Source organism: Erythrolamprus reginae, chromosome 11 (assembly GCF_031021105.1).
Source record: "Erythrolamprus reginae isolate rEryReg1 chromosome 11, rEryReg1.hap1, whole genome shotgun sequence".
NCBI lineage: Eukaryota > Metazoa > Chordata > Lepidosauria > Squamata > Dipsadidae > Erythrolamprus > Erythrolamprus reginae.
Genome location: NC_091960.1, coordinates 4,216,898 through 4,240,969, shown reverse-complemented (window position 1 = coordinate 4,240,969; position 24,072 = coordinate 4,216,898). Strand labels below are relative to the sequence as shown.

The following is a 24,072-nucleotide window of genomic DNA, read 5'->3' as shown; positions in this document are numbered from 1 at the left end:
TAGGACTGTGTGATGTGGCGGCGAATTATGTGTGCGGATCCCAGCGGCCTTTTGCAATTGACAGATGGAGATTTTGTCAATTCCAATGGTTTTGTTATAGATTTAGACTTATTGGATTTATTGGATTTATATGCCGCCCCTCTCCGGAAACTCGGGGCTGCTCACAACAATAATAAAAACAGTACATAGTAACAAATCCAATTCCCACCAATCTAATTACAATTTTAAATTTAAAAATTCATAAAACAATCCCAATATATATAAAAAACCAGACACACAGTCAATCAACCAGACGGCAAAACAACATGGGCAAGGGGGAGATGTTTTAGTTCCCCCATGCTTGACGACAGAGGTGGGTTTTAAGGAGTTTACGAAAGGCAGGGAGGGTGGGGGCAATCCTAATCTCGGGGGGAGCTGGTTCCAGAGGGTCAGAGCCCCCACAGAGAAGGCTCTTCCCCTGGGTCCCGCTGGACGACATTGTTTAGTTGACGGGACCCGAGGAAGGCCGACTCTGTGGGACCTAACCGGTCGCTGGGATTCGTGTGGCAGGAGGCGGTCCCGAAGATATTCTGGTCCGGTGCCATGAAGGGCTTTATAGGTCATAACCAACACTTAGAATTGTGACCGGAAACTGATCGGCAACCAATGCAGACTGCGGAGTGTTGGAATAATATGGGCATTATTATTATTATTATTATTATTATTATTATTATTATTATTATTATTATTATTATCCAGAGCGTGATACTTTGGTCTTTCAAGACTGAAGGATGTGAATGCAATGTGTAATATAATTCCCAGGACGTTTGGGCAAAGTGGGGGCCCTGGGCTCCCCCAAGGAATTCCCTCTGGCCCCCCATCTAAACCGCCAGTCACTTCAGTTAGAAGTTTCCCCTGTAACGTTTCCCCTTCCCCTTTGACCCCTTGCAAAACCAATAAGGAGGAGCCGCCGTTTGAAATGCTGATTTTCTACAAAAAGAAAGAATTGCCAGAGGGCAGAGAGAATGCAAGGTGTCATATACCTGTTTGGCCTTTATGGCAGCAGCATCATTATGGGATTTCCTGTGCAGGTGCAGGATTTCCTTTCTGTTTTTTGGGGGGGCGGAGATAATTGCAGGGTGACAGCGTGGTTCTCCCAAGAGAAAGGTGTTACGTTTTTGGGATGGGTCATCCGGCTTTGGGATCCCTGCGACGCCAGTTGAAGGAAGCCCCCGAGGCCTGATGGGCTGCCTACTTTGCAGGGAGGGTTTTTAATCCCCCCCCTCTTTTGCTTGGTTCTTTTGGAAATTCGGAGAGCTGCGGTTTTATTTCCTGTGGCTCCAAAGTGATGGTTGTTATCTTTTCACTGGCCCAGCCCTTTGGGGAGAAGGTTAACTGCGTCTTGGCAAATAAGTCGTTGCTGATGGATGTTTGCGTCTACCTGTTTAAAACATTCTCTGTCAGGTGTCAGTTAAGATGCTGGTTTCGGATCTGATGTTTTTTGCGTGGTCTTGGTTTTTTTCCTTCCTTCCTTCCTTCCTTCCTTCCCTCCCTACTTCCTTCCTTTCTTCCCTCCTTCCTCACTTCTTTCCTTCCCTCCCTCCTTCCTTCCCTTGTTCCTCACTTCCTTCCTTCCTTTGTTCCCTCCTTCCTCTCTCCTCCCTCCCTCCCTCTCTTCTTCCTTCCTCCTTTCCCTCCTTCCTTCCTTCTTTCCTTCCTTCCCTCCCTTCTCTCCTTCCTTCTCTCCTTCCTTCTCTTCTTCCTTCCTTTCTCCCTCCTTCCTTCCTCCCTCCCTCTCTTCTTCCTTCCTCCTTGCCCTCCTTCCTTCTTTCCTTCCTTCCCTCCCTTCTCTCCTTCCTTCCCTCTTTCCTTCCTTCCCTCCCTTCTCTCCTTCCTTCTCTTCTTCCTTCCTTTCTCCCTCCCTCCTTCCTTCTTTCCTTCCTCCCTCCCTCTCTTCTTCCTTCCTCCTTGCCCTCCTTCCTTCCTTCTTTCCTTCCTTCCCTCCCTTCTCTCCTTCCTTCTCTTCTTCCTTCCTTTCTCCCTCCTTCCTTCCCTCCCTCCCTTCTTCCCTCCACAAGTTGAAGTCCACACATCTTAAAGTTGTCAAGTTTCAGAATTACTTACATAGACTCTGGGCTGGGTGTGTAAAAATGTTTTAAATCTTCATTTGGGTGGCCTTTTCCCCTTCGTGAAGTTGGGTGATGTCACCTAGAATGTATTTCCACCCTCGGCCCCCCCAAGGGGTGAGGATGTGTCATTTTGAAGGGAAGCCCAAAGATAAGATCTCAACAACACCGAATGATGTCAATAAAATGCTCTTCCTGTTGAAATTTTAAAATTCGCTTCTCCTCCCAAAAAGAAAACATCGTCTTTCAAAATCTTTTTTTTTCTTTTAAAATAGCCCTTTGAAATCAAGAGTAGAGAAATGTACTCTGTACATGCTCAGAGATGCTATAAAAAAAGGACTGGGATGATGGGATAGCAGGGTTTCAATATTTGAGGGGCTGCCATACATATTACATATAAATACATATTACATATAAATACATATTACATATAAATGCACTGCAGAAAAAACAATTGCTGCCAACCTGCCTTCCATTGAGGACCTGTAGACTGCACGAGTCAAAAAGAGGGCGGGGAAACTATTTACTGACCCCTCACATCCTGGACACAAACTGTTTCAACCCCTACCCTCAAAACGTCGCTACAGAGCTCTGCACACCAAGACAACTAGACACAAGAACAGTTTTTTTCCGAACGCCATCACTCTACTAAACAAATAATTCCCTCAACACTGTCAGACTTTCTACTAAATCTGCACTTCTATTCTACTAGTTTTTCTCATCATTCCTTTCACCCATTTCATCCCATGTTGACTGTATGACTGAACTTGTTGCTTGTATCCTAAGATTTTTATTAATATTGCTTCTTCATTGCTTATTTGACCCCTATGACAATCATTAAGTGTTGTACCACATGATTCTTGACAAATGTATGTTTTATTTTATGTACGCTGAGAGCATATGCACCAAGACAAATTCCTTGTGTGTCCAATCACACTTGGCCAATAAAAATTCTATTCTATTCTATAAAGAGGAGAAGTCAACTTATTTTCCAAAGAGAAGGCAGGACGAGAAGCAATGGGTGGAAACTAACCAAGGAGAGAAACAACTTGGAACTAAGGAGAAATTTCCTGACAGTGAGAACAATGAACCAGTGGAACAGCTTGCCACCAGAAGTTATGGGTGCTCCATCACTGGAGGCTTTTAAAAAGAGATTGGACAGTCATTAATTGATTGATTGATTGATTGATTGATTGATTGATTGTTAGAGTTGAAAGGGACCATGAAGGCCATCAAGTTCAACCCCCTGCCCAAGCAGGAACCCTATAGCACACCAGTCAAGTGGCAGTTCAATCTTCTCTTTAAAATGTCCAGAGTGTTGGAGTTCACAACATCTGCTGGTAGGTTGTTCCATTGGTTGATCGCTCTGACCGTCAGGAAGTTCCTCCTTATCTCCATGTTGAATCTTCCCTTGGTCAGCTTCCAGCCATTGTTCCTCATCCGGCCCTCTGGTGCCCTGGAGAATAAAGTGATCCCCTCCTCTCTGTGACATCCCCTCGAATACTTGTAGACTGCTATCATGTCCGCTCTGGCCCTCCTTTTCTCTAGGCTATCCATGCCCAGTTCCCTCAGTCTCTCTTCGTAAGTCTTGGTTTCCAGTCCCTTAATCATCTTGGTTGCTCTTTTTTGCACCTTCTCCAGAGTTTCAATGGCTCTTTTGAAGTGTGGTGACCAGAACTGAACACAGTACTCCAGGTGTGGTCGGACCAGGGCGTAGTAGAGTGGTATTAAGACTTCCTTGGTCTTGGAGTGTATTTGTTTGGAATTGTAGAGCAGGAGTTGGTCCTTTCCAACTCAAGTTATTCTGTTGTTCTAATTTCAAAGGCGGTGATCTTGAGGACCAATCTAATTGAAAAATAAGCCATTTATTATCTTTTCTTTAAAAATCTTGGGCCATTGTAGAGAGCTTGGTCAGGCGGGTCAAACTCCCAACCTTTTCTTTGTACTTTTTTAACTGCTTTTAAAGGTTCATTGCGTGGGTGTGGAGTTCTCTTGTTTGGGACATCTTGTCCACCCCTTGTAGTTCTGAGCTGCAGGGAAGTAACCAAATTCGGAAAGTTTGTGGACTTTTCAAGGCTGCCCTGACAAGGATCTTTATTCCCTTTTTCTATGAATAGTACTTTTGTGAAAGAAAACAGAAAGATCGCTCTGGCATTCGGTGAGTCAACAACCTCCTTATTTGCACTTGGTTAATGCTCTTATTTGCCCTCCCTCCCGCCCCCCTCCAAAAAAACCCCTACCACAAAAGTTTTTTGGCACTTGTGGGGCAGACTAAGGTAGACAGAAGAAGTATGAGGAAACCTCAAATGTCTAATTTATGGATTTTGTGGCTTCAATGCAGCTTCCTTGTTTTCTTTCTCACTATCAAAATCCCAACCAAATTCTACGAGGGTCGCCCAGAAAGTAATGCACCACTTTTTTTTCCTCCAACAATTATTTATGGAACACAATGAAACTTACACACAAGAAAGAACGATGTTTCTTCTACACTCCCTATTTTTTCCACGTAATCTTCGTCCTGTTCTATGGCCTTCCTCCAGCGAGACACAAGGGCGTGTATGCCCTGTCGGTACCACTCCTTGTTCTGGTCACAAAGCCATTTCTGCCCTGTTTGAATCACCTCTAATGGCCTCACCCTCTGTGCCCAGCGACTAACCGTACTTCTGTCGACTGCAGATTCTCCGTAAACTGCTACACAAACGTTGGTGAATGTTCCCAACAGTTTCTTTCTCCGCAGTGAGAAATTCCATGGGGACACACTGCTGGTAACGTACATCACTTACAGAATCCATTTCAAAACATCTGTCTGAAGAAACACAAAATTTACACACAAGCACACCTGACAGTTCAAATAATGTACAGTAATCCCTCTACTTATGAACTTAATTCGTTCTGTGACCAGGTTCTTAAGTAGAAAAATTTGTAAGAAGAAGCAATTTTTCCCATAGCGATCAATGTAAAAGCAAATAATGCGTGCAATTGGGGAAACCACAGGGAGGGGTGGAGGCCCTGTTTCCTCCCAGGAGATTCCTCAAGAGGTCCCACGGAGGCTTCTCCCTGCCTTTTCCGGCCCTGTTTCCTCCCAGGAGATTCCTCGAGAGGCCCCACGGAGGCTTCTCCCTGCCTTTTCCGGCCCTGTTTCCTCCCAGGAGATTCCTAAAGAGGCCCCACGGAGGCTTCTCCCTGCCTTTTCCGGCCCTGTTTCCTCCCAGGAGATTCCTAGAGAGGCCCCACAAAGGCTTCTCCCTGCCTTTTCTGGCCCTGTTTCCTCCCAGGAGATTCCTAGAGAGGCCCCACGGAGGCTTCTCTCCGCCTTTTCTGGCCCTGTTTCCTCCCAGGAGATTCCTAGTGAGGCCCCACGGAGGCTTCTCCCTGCCGGTTACAGTTTTGGAGGCTCGTGTTTGTAACTGGGAAATGGTTCCTGAGAAGAGGCAAAAAAAAATCTTGAACACACGGTTCTTATCTAGAAAGGTTCGTAGGTAGAAGCGTTCATAGGTAGAGGTGCCACTGTATATCTAAAGTTTCGCATTCGTACCATTATTGTAGGCTGAGGGGAAAAAATGGTGCATTACTTTCTGGGCGACCCTCATACATTTCAAACTCGTCTTAACATCTCTATAGAGTAGAAAAGAACTACTGAAAATGTCCAAAGATACTTTACCAGAAGAGCCCTTCACTCCTCCACTCGAAATAGAATACCCTATGAGACTAGACTTTCAATCCTGGGCCTAGAAAGTTTAGAACTAAGACGCCTTAAACAAGATCTAAGTATTGCCCACAAGATCATATGCTGCAACGTCGTGCCTGTCGGCGACTACTTCAGCTTCAACCACAACAACACAAGAGCACACAACAGATTTAAACTTAATATTAACCGCTCCAAACTTGACTGTAAAAAATATGACTTCAGTATCCGAGTCGTCGAAGCGTGGAACTCATTACCGGACTCCATAGTGTCATCCCCAAACCCCCAACACTTTACCCTTAGATTATCTACGGTTGACCTATCCAGATTCCTAAGAGGTCAGTACAAGTGCACTAGAGTGCCTTCCGTCCCCTGTCCTATTGCTCTCCTATATCTCCTATACCTTTCTTCTATTCCTATATCTCTTCTTCTATTCTTTCATTGATATGTTCTATTATTATACCTTCTTTTCTATTCTTTCTTAGATATATTTTACTACGAGTATCTCCTGTATAACCTTCATCATGTATTTTACTATGTGTATATAGATATATATACCCACTAAAACCCTCGTTGTGTATTGGACAAAATAAATAAATAAAGAACTTCAATCTAGTCCTGGTAGATTCATCAGCGACAAGACAAAACTTTTAAAATAGAAAGCCTTGGGCTAACAGCTTCCTTCTGTTCTTTGTATACAGCAGACAACGTGAGAACAATTCTGTGGTGTCTGCTCATGGTGCATAACTTTAAAAAGTCTCCAAGGTGCACAAATTGTGTGCAAATAAAGCTCCAGGCAGGCTGTCTAGTAAATTTTATAAGCTATTCACAGGCTGCCCCGTTCCCAAGTAGTAAAAGAAGTTTATTAATAGCCTCTCTTTTTAATTTTTTTTTTTAAAAAAACACCGTTTCCTTGGAAGTCCATTGTTCCTGGGGGCCTTCTCAGTGTCCGCTCACTTCAAACTCTACAGAAAAAATAAAATAATTGGTGACAGTTCTGGCTTTCTCTCCGGGTCATTCTTTATCAAGTGGACCAGGTGAAATTGAAGCCTTATTTGGAAAGAAACCATCCCCAAAAACAACATATTTAAAAATTGCTATTGCTAACTTGTTGTAAGCCGCCCTGATTCTAAGGGGAAGGGCGGCATAAAAAAAATATGAATAAATAAATATATGATAGGAAAAAAGTGCCCTTTCTAATGAAATAAAAAATGAAGACGATTGAAGGTGAGAAAACAGCAATAGGAAAAAAAACCCAGGCTCTTTCTAATGTCATATTGCTCTCCTATATCTCCTATCCCTTTCTTCTATTCCTATATCTCTTCTTCTATTCTTTCATTGATAGGTTCTATTACTATACCTTCTTTTCTATTCTTTCTTAGATATATTTTACTATGAGTATCTCCTCTATAACCTTCATCATGTATTTTACTGTGTGTGTGTGTATATATATATATATCTACGAAAATATATATATATATATATATATTTACAGCAACACGAAGCTTGGAACTTCAGCCTGATGATGGTGAATGTGATTTCACCGAAACGTCGCATAGACATGCAAAATATTACACAGGGCAAAACCCGAACTCAGAACAATCTACATATCAGGCGGTAGGGAAAGCAAGTAGGATGCTTGGCTGCATAGCTAGAGGTATAACAAGCAGGAAGAGGGGAGATTATGATCCCGCTATATAGAATGCTGGTGAGACCACATTTGGAATCCTGTGTTCAGTTCTGGAGACCTCACCTACAAAAAGATATTGACAAAATTGAACGGGTCCAAAGACGGGCTACAAGAATGGTGGAAGGTCTTAAGCATAAAACGTATCAGGAAAGACTTCATGAACTCAATCTGTAGAGTCTGGAGGACAGAAGGAAAAGGGGGGACATGATCGAAACATTTAAATATATTAAAGGGTTAAATAAGGTTCAGGAGGGAAGTGTTTTTAATAGGAAAGTGAACCCAAGAACAAGGGGACACAATCTGAAGTTAGTTGGGGGAAAGATCAAAAGCAACATGAGAAAATATTATTTTACTGAAAGAGTAGTAGATCCTTGGAACAAACTTCCAGCAGACGTGGTAGATAAATCCACAGTGACTGAATTTAAACATGCCTGGGATAAACATAGATCCATCCTAAGATAAAATACAGAAAATAGTATAAGGGCAGACTAGATGGACCATGAGGTCTTTTTCTGCCGTCAGACTTCTATGTTTCTATGTTTCTATGTAACAATCTACGTGTGTGTGTGTGTGTGTGTGTGTGTGTGTGTGTGTTTGTAGATTTTCACGGGTATATGTATGTAGATTGTTCTGAGTTTGGGTTTTGCCCCGTGTAATATTTTGAGTGTCTATGCGACGTTTCGGTGAAATCACATTCACCATCATCAGGCTGAAGTTGTAAGCTTCGTGCTGCTGTAAATATATGAATGTATATATGTAAACTATATTTACAACAGCACGAAGCTTACAACTTCAGCCTGATGATGGTGAATGCGATTTCACCGAAACGTCGCATAGACATGCAAAATATTACACGGGGCAAAACCCAAACTCAGAACAATCTACATATATATAAATATACCCACTAAAACCCTCATTGTGTATTGGACAAAATAAATAAAGAAATAAAGAAATAAAAGATGATTGAAGGTGATCAGACAGACCTCTTTCCCTGCAAAAAATGAACATGGAACCAGGCCCCCTCCCTCCTAACTTCCACTGCCCTACTTGAGAAGACCCCTCCCCTTGTTCAAGTAAACTATTTCAGAGGGAGGGGGGCTTAAGTCTTCCTTGGAAGATAAATATAGTCAAGCTGTCTGCATTCCAGTCTCTTGTCTATTAATGGTGCATGCCTGCCCTGCAAGGGATCAGCATCCTATATATTTGAACAGGACTGATAAATCTTTCTCTTTGACCCCTCCACTCTTCCTGCCTAGTCCTTCTCTTTCCCCCTCCCCCAAGCAAATGGGGTGGGATATATATATCTGCTTATTTCCAAATCTGTCTGGGTGCATCCCCTTCCAAAGTCGGTAAAATAGTCTATGGAGAGGGGCGGCATACAAATCTAAGAAATAAATCTAATAAATAAAAATAAGGACCCAGAGTGTTGGGGGCAATATGTTTACTCTCTATAAACCGCTTAGAGAGGGCTGTAAAGCACTGCAAAGCGATATATAAGTCTAAATCCTGTTGCTAAGTCTTTCAAGTGGGTCGTAAAATGAGGACCAACCTGCAGTCGTCCACCTTTCAAGTGAAAAGTACTGTGAGGGTTAAGGAAACCGGCATTAACAGATGGGAGTGAATGCAAGAAACACACCGCAGTTGGAACTGACCGGCTGTGTGGTGAATTTGACTCAGCCACGCAGTTCCAGGAATGCAGTTAAACTATCATTTAAAACCGGTTTATCCAGCCCGGTTGCTAGTTAAACGCTTGAGCTAGTCTTTGCTCTTACCCGATAGAAATTTTTCTTTTTTCGATGTTACAGAAGTGTAAGATGTAAAGTGCTTTGTTATTGTCATTTTTGTTTTTGCGTTGTTCTTAAAAACTTAATAAAGACTATATTTTTAAAAAAAATTAAAGTCTATTGCCTAGTGAGACAGTTAAGTGAGGTTCCCTCTTATTTTTACAACCTTTCTTGACATAGTTGTTAAGGGCAGGAATTTTTATTTTTTGGTAAGTAACAAGGTTGTTAAGTGAATCTGGGCTGCCCATGATACTAGTAAGAGAGAAACATTACGACAGGGGATGGAAGGCACGCTGGTGCACTTATGCATGCCCCTTACTGACCTCTTAGGAATTGGGAGAGGTCAACAGTGGAGAGTCCAAGGGTAAAGTTTTGAAAGTTAGGTGATGATACTACAGAGTCAGGTAGTGAGTTCCGTGCATCAACTACTGTACTCAGTTACTAAAGTCATATTTTTTTGCAGTCGAGTTTGGTGCAGTTTACTTTTAATTTTGTATCTGTTGTGTGCTCGTGTGTTGTTGTGGTTGAAGCTAAAGTAGTTGTTGACAGGAAGGATGTCATAGCAGGTGATTTTATGGGGTATGCTTCGGTTGTCTTTAAGGCAACGTAGATCTAAGCCATTGTGGGCATATCTCCTGCTTGAGCAGGGGGGTTGGACTAGAACAGTGTTTTTCAACCAGTGTGCCGTGGCACACTAGTGTGCCGCGAGACATGGTCAGGTGTGCCGCGAAGCTCAGAGAGAGAAAGAAAGGAAGAGAGAGAGAGAGAGAGAAAGAAAGAGAGAAAGAAAGCAAGAGAGAGAGAAAGAAAGCAAGAGAGTGAGTGAGAGAGAAAGAGAACAAGAGAGAGAAGGCAAGAGAGAGAGAGAACAAGAAACAGAAAGCAAGAGAGAAAGAGAGAGAAAGAAAGCAAGAGAGAGAAAGAGAGGGAGGGAAGGAGAGAAAGACATAAGGGAGGGAGGGAGAGAGAAAGAGCAAAAAAGAGGAAGGAAGGAAAAGAAAGAAAGAGGGCTGGAGAGAAAGAAAGATGAAGGGAGAGAGAGAGAAATAGAGCGAAAGGGAGGAAGAGAGAGAGGGATATTTTTTTTATCCAAACTTTTTTTAGCCGCCCCCCCCCCTCTGCTCAATGTGCCCCAGGGTTTCATAAATGTAAAAAATGTGCCGCGGCTCAAGAAAGGTTGAAAATCACTGGACTAGAAGACCTTCAAAGGCCCCTTCCAACTCTGTTATTCTCCCTGTTCTTTTATGGTTCTTCCCTCGTAGCAAACTTCTTATTTAGTCTGGTCTTCAAGGAAAATTCCCCTATAAAATATGATAGACTTTCTTATTGGAATAACTGTTTTATTAGACATATAGAATTATGGTTTATTAGATCTTTTTGCTGAAATATGAAGAATCATTGGTGAGACCACATTTGGAGTACTGTGTTCAGTTCTGGAGACCTCACCTACAAAAAGATATTGACAAAATTGAACGGGTCCAAAGACGGGCTACAAGAATGGTGGAAGGTCTTAAGCATAAAACGTATCAGGAAAGACTTAATGAACTCAATCTGTATAGTCTGGAGGACAGAAGGGAAAGGGGGGACATGATCAAAACATTTAAATATGTTAAAGGGTTAAATAAGGTTCAGGAGGGAAGTGTTTTTAATAGGAAAGTGAACACAAGAACAAGGGGACACAATCTGAAGTTAGTTGGGGGAAAGATCAAAAGCAACATGAGAAAATATTATTTTACTGAAAGAGTAGTAGATCCTTGGAACAAACTTCCAGCAGACGTGGTTTATAAATGCACAGTAACTGAATTTAAACATGCCTGGGATAAACATACTGTATATCCATTGTAAGATAAATAGTACAGGAAATAGTATAAGGGCAGACTAGATGGACCATGAGGTCTTTTTTCTGCCGTCAGTCTTCTATGTTTCTATGTTTCTATTTTATATATAACCTACTTGGCTTAAAATATTATAAGAAAAATGCTTTTTGGAATAATGAGCTCAACAGATTCGTAAGATTCAAATAAGAAGTGAATTTGATGACCAGCGATTAACGTAAAGGATATCGGAATGTTTTCATATTAGATAGAGGAAAGCTATACTTTAAGAGGTTTTTGAATATACACTGTATATGATACAATATGTTTTTACAGTTACTTTGTGAAAGAAAGAGATATAAGGGCCTCCATAGAATGATTACAAAGTAATTTTGTACATGTTTGACAATAAGTTGGATTTTGTGTTGGAAACTATGTATTGTTTTTTTAACTTTGTGTCGGAGGAAAAAATAAAAAAAAAATTATGATGGAAAAAAAAGGAAAATTCCCCCGGATAGGATGGGCCAAAGTCTGCCCCCTTCTCCTCCCCCCACCCTTTCGCCCCCTGTTTTCCCACCAGCTAAAAGTCAACCTTATCGCTTTGTCTCTTCTGCAGATAACATTCCTTAAAGAATGTGGAGGGGGGGGTGTTTGAGGAATCCACCCCCTCCTCCCTCTGCTCTCCTCTCTCTCTCTCTCATTCTTGCTGATGAGTAAGGGGCCTGGCACTGGTCTCCCCATGCGGGTGGGGTGGGCTGGGGCTGCAAGACAAGCCGGCTGGGTGGGGAGATTTTGGCTGCCTGCAAAGAGTGACTTTGGTGAGAGAGTCCAAAGCACTTGGAGAAGTGCCAGACTTTGGCCTCTGGCAGTCCCCCTGCCCCTTTTTGCAGGGGGGAAACCCCCCTCCCCATAAAGTACAAAGGAGAGAGGTGGAGGTCTCTGGTTTGACCCAAGAGCAGAGCACACAATAAAACTCCAGTGTCTGCATCCTGCGTTGGATGGTTTTTCGCAACTCATCTCCGCAGGCCGACAGCCAAGAATTTGGGTGGAGGGCAAAGGCCAGAAAAATATGGGGAAAAGTCTTGCATTTCTCGGGCAAAACGGTAGAGGAGGCTCCCTTGGAATCTGCTCCACCCAAAGATTTGTATGCGAATGCTGCCTAGGGAATTCTGGGAGTTGAAGTCCAAATATCTTCAAGTTGCCAAGGTTGGGAAACACTGCTCTAGTCTAGTTTATGCTGGCTGGGGAATTCTGGGAGTTGAAGTCCAAATATCTTCAAGTTGCCAAGGTTGGGAAACACTGGACTACAGCACCGCCGTTGTTAAGTCGGCAACATGATTGTTAGAAGACTCTGGCTCCTCCATTGTGAGGTCACAAAAGAGCATTTACACTTTTGGGACGGTCAGTTGTGAAGCATCTACATGTGGCTTATGTGACAATAGGGAATCTGGCAACGGTTGTTGGAGTAATCATAAAAATGGCCGTAAGCCATTTTTTTCAGTGTGTTGTAATTCTGAGCTGTTGCTAAGCGAATTGTTGTGAGTTGTTGTAGGTGGAGAAGAGGCTTTCTGCTGGGCTTCAGAAGGAGTTGTGCTACTTCTGGTGACTGCAATTTGGCAGTTCGAATCTCACCAGGCTCAACTCCTGGATGGAATCTTTATAGGAATCTCAACTTGGGAGGATGTAGAGAGAACTTTGAAAGGATCAAAGTGGTTCTAATTTCCATGAAAACTGGAACATGATCCCGGAGGTAAAGACGTGGATAGAGAAAGCTCGGAACAGCATTCTTCAAAATAAAGGTCTTTGCACTCACAACATAAGCCTGAGATTGAAAATGAGGCTTAGTCAGATGTTAAGTCTTTTCCTTCCTGCTTTAGGGAGTGGAGTGTTGGTCTTTGACAGAAAGCCACTTGAAGACACTAGAGGCATTTGATATGTGGATTTACAAGCAGTTCTTACGTACAAGGTGGATTGACAAAAATCAGAAATGAGGAGGGTGATAAGCCACCTGAGAAATCCAATTATCCAAACCGTTAAAAAGCTAAAGTTAGAATATCCCAGACGTGCAATGCGATACCCAGTAAAAATACTCCATCCATCCTTCACTTTAATCCTCCAGGACAGGGGTGGGCAAAGTTGGTATTTCTATGACACGTGGACTTCAACTTCCATAATTCCTGAGCTAGCGTGAATTGGCTCAGGAACTCTGGGAGTTGAAGTCCACAAGTCATAGAAGAGCCAACTTTGCCTCCCTCTGCAGTCCAGGGAAAGATTGAAGGCAAACGAACTCCAGGCATAAAAATAGCAATAGCATTTAGACTTATATACGGCTTCATAGTGCTTTTACAGCCCTCTCTAAGCGGTTTACAGAATCGGCACCTTGCTCCCAATTTATTTATTTGTTTGTTTATTACATTAATATGCCGTCCCTCTCCAAAGACCCAACATATAAAAACAGTAAGTTACAATAAAAATAAATCCAATTAAAATTTTAAAATTGCATAACTATTTACAATTCCTAATTATATTAAAATAAAATAAAAATTAACCTCGGAAGGATGGAAGGCTGAGTCAACCTTGAGCCGGTGGTGAGATTTGAACTGCTGAACCCACAGCTAGCAGTTAGCTGAAGTAGTTTCAAAATCTAAAGGGCCGGCTTGGACAAAAACTCAGCAGCCCTTTTTCGTGCGTCTGTTGATAAAAATAGGATTGCCAACATGAGTGTCCAAAGGTGTTGGATGAAGGTGGTGCCGTGGATATTGCCTATCTGGACTTCAGCAAAGCTTTTGATACGGTTCCACATAAAGAGCTGATAGATAAATTAGTGAAGATTGGACAATCCCTGGATAGTTCAGTGGATTTGCAGCTGGCTGAAGTGTAGACATCAGAGAGTTATTGTTAATGGCGAGTAATCTGAGCAGAGACAGGTTACAAGCGGTGTGCCACAAGGGTCTGTCCTAGGTCCTATTCTTTTTAATATGTTTGTGAGTGACATAGGGGAAGGTTTGGTAGGGAAGGTTTGCCTATTTGCCGATGACTCTAAAGTGTGCAATAGGGTTGATATTCCTGGAGGGGTCGGTAATATGGTGAATGATTTAGCTTTACTAGATAAATGGTCAAAGCAATGGAAACTGTAGTTTAATGTTTCCAAATGTAAAATAATGCACTTGGGGAAAAGGAATCCTCAATCTGAGTATTGTGTTGGCAATTCTGTGTTAGCAAAAACGTCAGAAGAAAAGGATTTAGTGGTAGTGATTTCTGACAGTCTCAAAATGGGTGAGCAGTGTGGTCGGGCAGTAGGAAAAGCAAGTAGGATGCTTGGCTGCATAGCTAGAGGTATAACAAGCAGGAAGTGGGAGATTGTGATCCCCTTATATAGAGCGCTGGTGAGACCACATTTGGAATACTGTATTCAGTTCTGGAGACCTCACCTACAAAAAGAAATTGACAAAATTGAACGGGTCCAAAGACGGGCTACAAGAATGGTGGAAGGTCTTAAGCATAAAACGTATCAAGAAAGATTTCATGAACTCCATCTGTAGAGTCTGGAGGACAGAAAGGAAAGGGGGGACATGATCGAAACATTTAAATATGTCAAAGGGTTAAATAAGGTTCAGGAGGGAAGTGTTTTTAATAGGAAGGTGAACACAAGAACAAGGGGGCACAATCTGAGGTTAGTTGGGGGAAAGATCAAAAGCAACATGAGAAAATATTATTTTACTGAAAGAGTAGTAGATCCTTGGAGCAAACTTCCAGCAGACGTGGTTGGTAAATCCACAGTAACTGAATGTAAACATGCCTGGGATAAACATATATCCATCCGAAGATAAAATACAAAAAATAGTATAAGGGCAGACTAGATGGACCAGGGGTTCTTTTTCTGCCGTCAGTCTTCTATGTTTCTATATTTCTATGATCGCCAACGCCCGATGGCACAACAACAACAAGAGATAACTTGAATAGGAAAATCTCAGAGATAGATGCCTTTCAGGCAGCTTGGCTTCCTAGTTTGCATCATATGCACGTATAATGAATTCCAGTCCCTGGCGAAGGAAAAATATTGGTAGCTCGGTGATGCACTGTGGCGTCCCTCTTGGTGCTCTCGAAGCTTGGTGGTTTCCTTGTAGACGTTTTGTGACTCAACCCAGCATCATCATCATTGGCTGCGTAAAGAAACATCTGCAGGGCAGCTGCCAAGCTCCGAGGGCACGAATGTCTCCGCAAAGAATTTCAAGGGTAAGCTGGATGGCTTCACTTCCTCTCTTCTTAGAACTAGAGGCTAAACCATGGAATGCGTCAGGCAGCAGGTTCGAGAAGGGAAAAAAATGGGTAATCATGTGTAACCACCCTTCCAAGAAGATTGTTTGTTAATTTATTTGTTTTATTTGTTTTTGTTTTGTCAAGTATATATTGGTGGTATACAAAGATATAATAATAATATTTATTATAGTATACAAAGTATAATATAGTATACAATAGTATACGAAGATATAATAATATTTATAGAGAAACATAGACTTCCTGGTCCATCTAGTTTACCCTTATACTATTTCCTGTATTTAATTTTAGGATGGATCTATGTTTATCCCAGACATGTTTAAATTTAGTGACTGTGGATTGACCAACCACGTCTGCTGGAAGTTTGTTCCAAGCATCTCCTACTCTTTCAGAGGGAGGAAGAAAGGAAGGGAGTGAGGGAGGAGAAGGAAGAAAGGAAGGAAACATAGAAACATAGAAGACTGACGGCAGAAAAAGATCTCCTGGTCCATCTAGTCTGCCCTTATACTATTTCCTGTATTTAATTTTAGGATGGATCTATGTTTATCCCAGACATGTTTAAATTTAGTTGCTGTGGATTGACCAACCACGTCTGCTGGAAGTTTGTTCCAAGCATCTACGGCTCTTTCAGTCAAATAATATTTTCTCCCGTTGCTTCTGATGTTTCCCCCAGCTAACTTCAGATTGTTCTTGGGTTCACTTTCCTATTAAAAAACACTCTTGTCCTGGCATATTTGACCATTTATGACAGTGGTCAAGGGTGGGCCACACAGAAAGTTTACTTTAAGGGCTTTTGCAGAAAATGTTGATTCTCGCAACACACACACACCCCGAAAAGCTGCAAATGATTTCAGCTAGCGTATTCATGGTCGTCAAAGGGCGTTGTTCCTTGACAGATACAAGATAAATAAATAATTCTGCCTGTTCTATGAGGGTTGAACAATTCAGAGAAATGAAACAGAAATGGACGTCCAGTGTGTGTGCCGGATTTTGCAAGCAAGCCAGTTGGGCAGTTGGAAATAAATTAAAAGGCAATTGCAATATATTTTCCATCTGTTTGGTTTTTTTTTAACTGACCAGCTGAAAAGCCAACAAAACTTGCCTGAAGTGGAAAATTTTGACTGCCCAAAAGTTCACCTCTGATCTGTTTTATATTTTAAAGCAGAGTTTCCTAACTTGGTCAACTTTAAAACTCGTGGACTACAACTCCCAAAAATTCCTCAGCCAGACTTTTTGTGGCTGGCTGGGGAATTCTGGGAGTTGAAGTCCAAGTATCTTAAAAGTTGTCAAAGTTGGGAGACTGTGATTTAAATACACTGAAAGAGCTCTCATTCCTCTTTTCTTTTCTAATTTTTCTCTTATCTGCTTCAAGATACAGTGTTCCCTCACTTTTCGGGGGGGGGGATGCGTTCCGAGACCACCCGTGAAAGTCGAATTTCCGCGAAATTGAGATGCGGAAGTAAATACACTATTTTTGGCTATGAACGGTATCACAAGCCATCCCTTAACACTTTAAACCCCTAAATTGCGATTTCCCATTCCCTTAGCAACCATTTAGATTATTACTCACCATGTTTATTTATTAAAGTTTATTAAAAAAAATATTTATTAAAGGTGGATGAATGTTTGGCGATGACATATTTATTTATTTATTTATTTATTTATTAGATTTGTATGCCGCCCCTCTCCGAAGACTCGGTGCGGCTAACAACAATAAAGAAGACAATGTAACAAATCTAATATTAAAAATAATCTAAAAACCCCCAATTTAAGAGACCAGTCATACCAACAAGCATACCATGTATAAATTCTATAAGCCTAGGGGGAAGGGAAAATTTTCAATTCCCCCATGCCTGACGACAGAGGTGGGTTTTAAGGAGCTTTTACGAAAGGCAAGGAGGGTGGGGGCAACTCTGATATCTGGGGGGAGCTGGTTCCAGAGGGTCGGGGCCGCCACAGAGAAGGCTCTTCTCCTGGGTCCTGCCAAATGACATTGTTTAGTCGATGGGACCCGGAGAAGGCCAACTCTACGGGACCTAACCGGTCGCTGGGATTCGTGCGGCAGAAGGCGGTCCTGGAGATATTCTGGTCCGGTGCCATGAAGGGCTTTATAGGTCATAACCAACACTTTGAATTGTGACCAGAAATTGATCCGACATATGACGTCATCGGGCAGGAATAACCGTGGTATAGGGGGAAAAAACCACAAAGTATTTTTTAATTAATATTTTTGAAAAACCGTGGTGTAGACTTTTCGCGAATTTCGAACCCGCGAAAATCGAGGGAACACTGTATCTTTGGAAATTCAAGGCTTCCCAGTCAAAGAAGCCATATCTTCAGTTACACTGTTGGAATTGCTTAACTCCTGTTATTCCCCAGTTGTAATTATCCTTTTTTATGTTCAGTTGAGTTGCTAATGGGATAATTAAAGAGCTTCTCTTCCAATTGTTTGGAATGATGTTTATGGAAAGGGCAGCTCCTCCCCGGATTAGCAAAATACGGGTTGATAAGTGAGGGTTGTAATATCTGAATTGCAAATGCGGAATTCCTTCACTAATCTCCCTGGGCTGCAGATGGACACTCCAACACCCGAATTATCTTGTTTTCTAAACAGAAAGATTTGTGGTGTTTGCCTTGGCCCGTGTTTTCATATGTGGCAAGGTTTGGTTAACCCTAAGACTCCCAACAAAGTTTAAATTTTTTTTTACTGTAGTACTTTTTTAGCTGTGGTCAACATAAAAGTCTGGGTCCACCTGGATCTTACCATGATAGAAACATAGAAGATGCTTTCCGGTAGGGAAAGCAAGTAGGATGCTTGGCTGCATAGCTAGAGGTATAGCAAGCAGGAAGAGGGAGATTATGATCCCGCTATATAGAGCGCTGGTGAGACCCCATTTGGAATACTGTGTTCAGTTCTGGAGACCTCACCTACAAAAAGATATTGACAAAATTGAACGGGTCCAAAGACGGGCTACAAGAATGGTGGAAGGTCTTAAGCATAAAACGCATTAGAAAAGACTTCATGAACTCAATCTGTATAGTCTGGAGGACAGAAGGAAAAGGGGGGACATGATCGAAACATTTAAATATGTTAAAGGGTTAAATAAGGTTCAGGAGGGAAGTGTTTTTAATAGGAAAGTGAACACAAGAACAAGGGCACACAATCTGAAGTTAGTTGGGGGAAAGATCAAAAGCAACGTGAGGAAATATTATTTCACTGAAAGAGTAGTAGATCCTTGGAACAAACTTCCAGCAGACGTGGTTGGTAAATCCACAGTCACTGAATTTAAACATGCCTGGGATAAACATATCCATCCTAAGATAAAACACAGGAAATAGTATAAGGGCAGACTAGATGGACCAGGAGGTCTTTTTCTGCCGTCAGTCTTCTATGTTTCTATGTGTACTTTTCTAGCTGTGATCATCATAAAAGTCTGGATCCATCTGGATCTTACCATGATAGAAGATTGACAGCAGAAAAAGACCTCCTGGTCCACCTAGTCTGCCCTTATATTATTTCCTGTATTTTATCTTAGGATGGTCACATTCACCCCTCTAGCATTGCTCTCCAGCTCCCCCAGTCTTAGGAGGAGGAAGAGGAGGGAGCAGGCAAGGAGAAGACAAGACCATGGTATCCTTCTGCGCCGGCTGGAGGGTTTGGGAGTGGGAGGCACTGTTCTTCAGTGATTCTCCTCCTACCTCCTCCAGTCGGTCGCAGTCGGTGTTAGTGGGGGGGTCAGAGGTCGACCTCTAGGTCTCTCCCTTGTGGGGTGCCTCAGGGGTCGGTCCTCTCCCCCCTGCTATTTAATATCTACATGAAACCGCTGGGTGAGATCATCCAAGGGCATGGGGTGAGGTATCATCGATATGTCGATGATACCCAGCTAAACATCTCCACCCCATGTCCAGTCAACGAAGTAGTGGAAGTGATGTGCTGTTGGCCAGCGACCAGTTAGGTCCCACAGAGTAGGTCTTCTCCGGGTCCCATCAACCAAACAATGCCGCTTGGCGGGACCCAGGGGAAGAGCCTTCTCTGCGGCGGCCCCGGCCCTCTGGAACCAACTCCCCCCAGAGATTAGAATGGCCCCCACCCTCCTTGCCTTTTGTAAGCTTCTTAAAACCCACCTCTGCCGCCAGGCATGGGGGAATTGAGATACTCTTTCCCCCTAGGCCTTTACAATTTTATGCATGGTATGTCTGTATGTATGTTTGGTTTTTATAATAATGGGTTTTTAATCGTTTTTAGTATTGGATTATTATTGTATGCTGTCTTATTGTTGCTGTTAGCTGCCCCGAGTTTTCGGAGAGGGGCAGCATACAAATCCAATAAATACATACATACATACATACATACATACATACATATATACATACCGTGTTTCCCCGAAAGTAAGACAGTGTCTTACTTTCTTTTTACCCCCAAAAGCCCCACTACGTCTTACTTTCGGGGTATGTCTTACATTGGAAAAAAATTGAAAGGGTCGCGTTCCCGAAGGCATCTCCCCAGAGTCCAGAAGGGCAGCCGCGGGACAGGAGCCTCGTGAGCCCTTTTCCAAGTTCAACCTCAGGGCTCCAAGCGGCGTGCACTCGTGGAGCCGCAGATGCGTGTCGGGGAAGCGTGTGTCTGGAGGGGAGGAGCCGCTCTGCGCAGTTGGGCAGCCCCACCTGCCTGCCGGAAAGGAGGCGGGCGAAGGAGGGCGCAGCTCCGGCCGCTCGCCTCGGAGCCGGTCGGCCTCGCTGGCCGCTTGCATCCGAGCCTTGGCAGGACTCGGTTGCTGGGACGAGCGCCTTCGCTGCAAGCCGCCGCCCACTCAGCTCGCTTCGGACCAGCGCCGTCCTTCGCTTTGCCAAGCCGGGGAAGAGGCGGTGGCGCCGCGGCGAGGCGAAGGTGAGGGGCGCGCGGGGAGCTTGGAAGCGACGTCATCGGGCCCCCCCCCCCGGTAATACCCCCGTGTTTCCCCGAAAGTAAGACATATGTCTTACTTTCGGGGTACGGCTTATATTAGCCGATCCCCCTGAAACCCACGATACGTCTTACAATCGGGGGTGTCTTACTATCGGGGAAACACGGTACATACACACACACAAACAAACAAACAAACAAACAAACAAATAAATAAATAAATAAAAGAAGTCTCTGCAGAAGTTGAAAAGATGAGCTATGAAGCACTGTCTCTGCTTGTCAAAATCTCCCCGTTGACTCTGCTTGAGTGCCTTGGGCTTGCTGGAGCTAGGGAAAGAGTAATTCCTATGGACGTAGAAGAGCTAAACTTTACTCAGGCTACATAAAACCCGCACGCAGCTCTCTCCCCTGCCATTGGATCCCTGTCCATTCCAATGGTGCTTTTTTTTGTTTTTTAAAAGGCAACTGGACTTTGTTTTTGTTTTTTTCTTGAAGAGGTTTCCCTTCTCATGCAAGGAGCTTCTTCGGTTCTGACCAAATGATGGGTAGTGGAATGCCTGCGAGGAGGAATAGAAAACCTTCCGTTCTACATATAAAGTCCTCAGAGAGGGGCGGCATGTCACAATTCAAAGTGTTGGTTATGACCTATAAAGCCCTTCATGGCACCGGACCAGATTATCTCAGGGACCGCCTTCTGCCGCACGAATCCCAGCGACCAGTTAGGTCCCACAGAGTGGGCCTTCTCTGGGTCCCGTCAACTAAACAATGTTGTTTGGCGGGACCCAGGCGAAGAACCTTCTCTGTGGCGGCCCCGGCCCTCTGGAACCAACTCCCCCCAGAGATTAGAATAACCCCCACCCTTCTTGCCTTTCATAAGCTTCTTAAAACCCACCTCTGCCGTCAGGCATGGGGGAACTAAGATATTCTTTCCCCCTAGGCTTTTACAATTTATGTATGGTATGTTTGTATGTATGATTGGTTTTAAAATAAGGGTTTTTAGCTGTTTTAGTATTGGATTGTCGCATGTTGTTTTTACCATTGTTGTTAGCCGCCCCGAGTCTACGGAGAGGGGCGGCATACAAATCCAATAAATAATAATAATAATAAATCCAATTAATAAAATAAAATAAATAAAGTCAAGTCAGAACTGAAGAGGCTTCCGGGATGAGCAGCGAGACCTCTTCAAGGAAATGCAAAAGTCCAGGTTTTTTTTTTTTTTAAACCCACCGTGACTTGGATGATGGTGGACTGAGTGGGTCGGTTGTCCGTGTTAGACTCTTGGATGTCCACGGTAGAAACGTCTGGCCACTTTAATGCAATAACCAGAGGTGGGCAAAGAAGGAAGCGAATGTAAAATCCCATCTGCCCGCATCTTCACTCATTCAGGGGGAGAACGTGGTCGCCTATGGCAACCAGAGAAGTACCAGATTACTACACAGTGGTCTGTGTAGAGCCCTACAGGTTGTAATGATTCTGTCTGGGTAGAGATGGCATCAATCTCTCAGCAGAAGAGAACATGCTTGGCCGATAATCGCTTGAGATGGATCTTGGGGGAAGCAATTAGACCTTAACAAACGTTTCTCCTTTTTCTTCTGTGAGTTAGAAGTCTAATACAGGTTGATAAAGACCACTCTAAAATCTGGAGTGCCCACCGGATGAAAACATGTATGTATGTATGTATGTATGTATGTATGTATAGAAACCTAGAAGATTGACGGCAGAAAAAGACCTCATGGTCCATCTAGTCTGCCCTTATACTTTTTTCTGTATTTTATCTTAGGATGGATCTATATTTATCCCAGGCATGTTTAAATTCAATTACTGTGGATTTATCTACCACATTTGCTGGAAGTTTGTTCCAAGGATCTACTACTCTTTCAGTAAAATAATATTTTCTCATGCTGCTTTTGATCTTTCCCCCAACTAACTTCAGATTGTGTCCCCTTGTTCTTATGCTCACTTTCCTATTAAAAACACTTCCCAAGAACCCAAAATTCCTGGAAAACCATCTCACACAACCACTTCCTACCACTTTGCAAAACTCATTGTCGACTCAGCTCTGTGAATCATCTTCTTTTCATTTCCAGGGGAGGCCGATGAAAATAAGGCCAAAGAAATAACTCCCGGCCACGATTCTTGCACTCTTGCAGCCCACCAAGTCCCCCCCCTCCAAAAAAATAACCCCTTCCAATCAAAGGTGGTTTTTCCTTCCTTGCCTGCAGTCTTAAATGTGGAGCCTGGAAGCTACAAGGTGTTCTGTCGGGCTCTCTGGTAGACTCCTCCCAAAAATTCACAGGTACAAATTTCAGACACACACATGTTTGAAAATTCAAAACAATGTTCTTTATAATGAAAATTCACTTAACCTAAGTCCTCTTTTGGTATAGCAAAGAGCACTTGTCTCCAAACAAACTGGTAATTTATACAAGTCCCTTATCAGTTCTGTGATACTTAGCTTGCAGCAGTGAGGCAATTCACAGTCCTTCTTCTTTCACAAAGTGAAACACACTTTGCTCTGGTTTAGTTTCAAAGCGGGGGGAAATCAGCACACAAAAGGTCAAAGTCAGCAAAGCAGGCACCAAACACAAGGATCAGATAATCCTCCACAATGGCCAAACCCACAGGCTGCTCTTTATAGCAGCCTCACTAATGACCACAGCCCCACCCAACCACAGGTGGCCTCATTTTCTTTGATAATAATCTCTCAGTTGTTGCTGCCTATGCATCGCTCTCCGCATGCGTGGCTGTATCATTAACTCTTGTTCTGAATCCAAGGAGGAGCGAGATAATTGATCTCCTTCTGAGTTGTCTGCCACACTCTCCTCCTCCCTGCCACTCATGTCTTCTTGGTCAGTGGAGCCTTCATCAGCAGATTCCACCGGGGGGGGGGGGCAAAACAGGCTTGCAGCATGTGGATGTCTCCCCCACATCCACAGTCCTTGGGGCAGGAGCTGGGCCAGAGCTAACCACAACAACTAGCAGTTTTTTTTCACTGCTTCTGAACATCAAACATCGCTTTAGCTAGATAGCTAGAGGTATAACAAGCAGGAAGAGGGAGATTGTGATCCCCTTATATAGAGCGCTGGTGAGACCACATTTGGAATACTGTGCTCAGTTCTGGAGACCTCACCTACAAAAAGATATTGACAAAATTGAACGGGTCCAAAGACAGGCTACAAGAATGGTGGAAGGTCTTAAGCATAAAACGTATCAGGAAAGACTTCATGAACTCAATCTGTAGAGTCTGGAGGACAGAAGGAAAAGGGGGGACATGATCGAAACATTTAAATATGTTAAAGGGTTAAATAAGGTTCAGGAGGGAAGTGTTTTTAATAGGAAAGTGAACACAAGAACAAGGGGGCACAGTCTGAGGTTAGTTGGGGGAAAGATCAAAAGCAACGTGAGGAAATATTATTTCACTGAAAGAGTAGTAGATCCTTGGAACAAACTTCCAGCAGACGTGGTTGGTAAATCCACAGGAACTGAATTTAAACATGCCTGGGATAAACATATATCCATCCTAAGATAAAACACAGGAAATAGTATAAGGGCAGACTAGATGGACCATGAGGTCTTTTTCTGCCGTCAGTCTTCTATTTTTCTATGTTTCTATGTTTAGGTGTGCCAGCCCCCATTTTGCACTACCAAGCTGGTAAAATTTTATTGTATTAATTTTTCCCCCCCTCTCCTGCTTCCTCATAATTCTTGATTCTTTGCGCAGCCTGTAAGGATCAGGGTGGTTGGGTGACCTACTTAATTCTCCCAGACAATTTGCATGTATATTAAGGGTATATAAAAATCCATCCCCTGCAG

The 24,072-nt window shown here is 43.1% G+C and overlaps 1 protein-coding gene across 3 annotated transcripts in view; it reads left to right on the top strand.

The window, feature by feature from the left end:
• NECTIN2 (nectin cell adhesion molecule 2) overlaps positions 1-24,072 on the top strand; it is an 89,965-nt gene that overhangs the window by 5,744 nt on the left and 60,149 nt on the right. The window contains exon 1 of one of the 3 annotated variants that reach the window (XM_070764181.1): positions 4,228-4,263. The exons of the other annotated variants lie outside the window; for them this stretch is intronic. The gene's annotated coding sequence lies outside the window, so the exon portion shown is untranslated. Of the gene's footprint in view, positions 1-4,227; positions 4,264-24,072 lie in introns of those variants that run through there. 3 annotated transcript variants of the gene reach the window in all.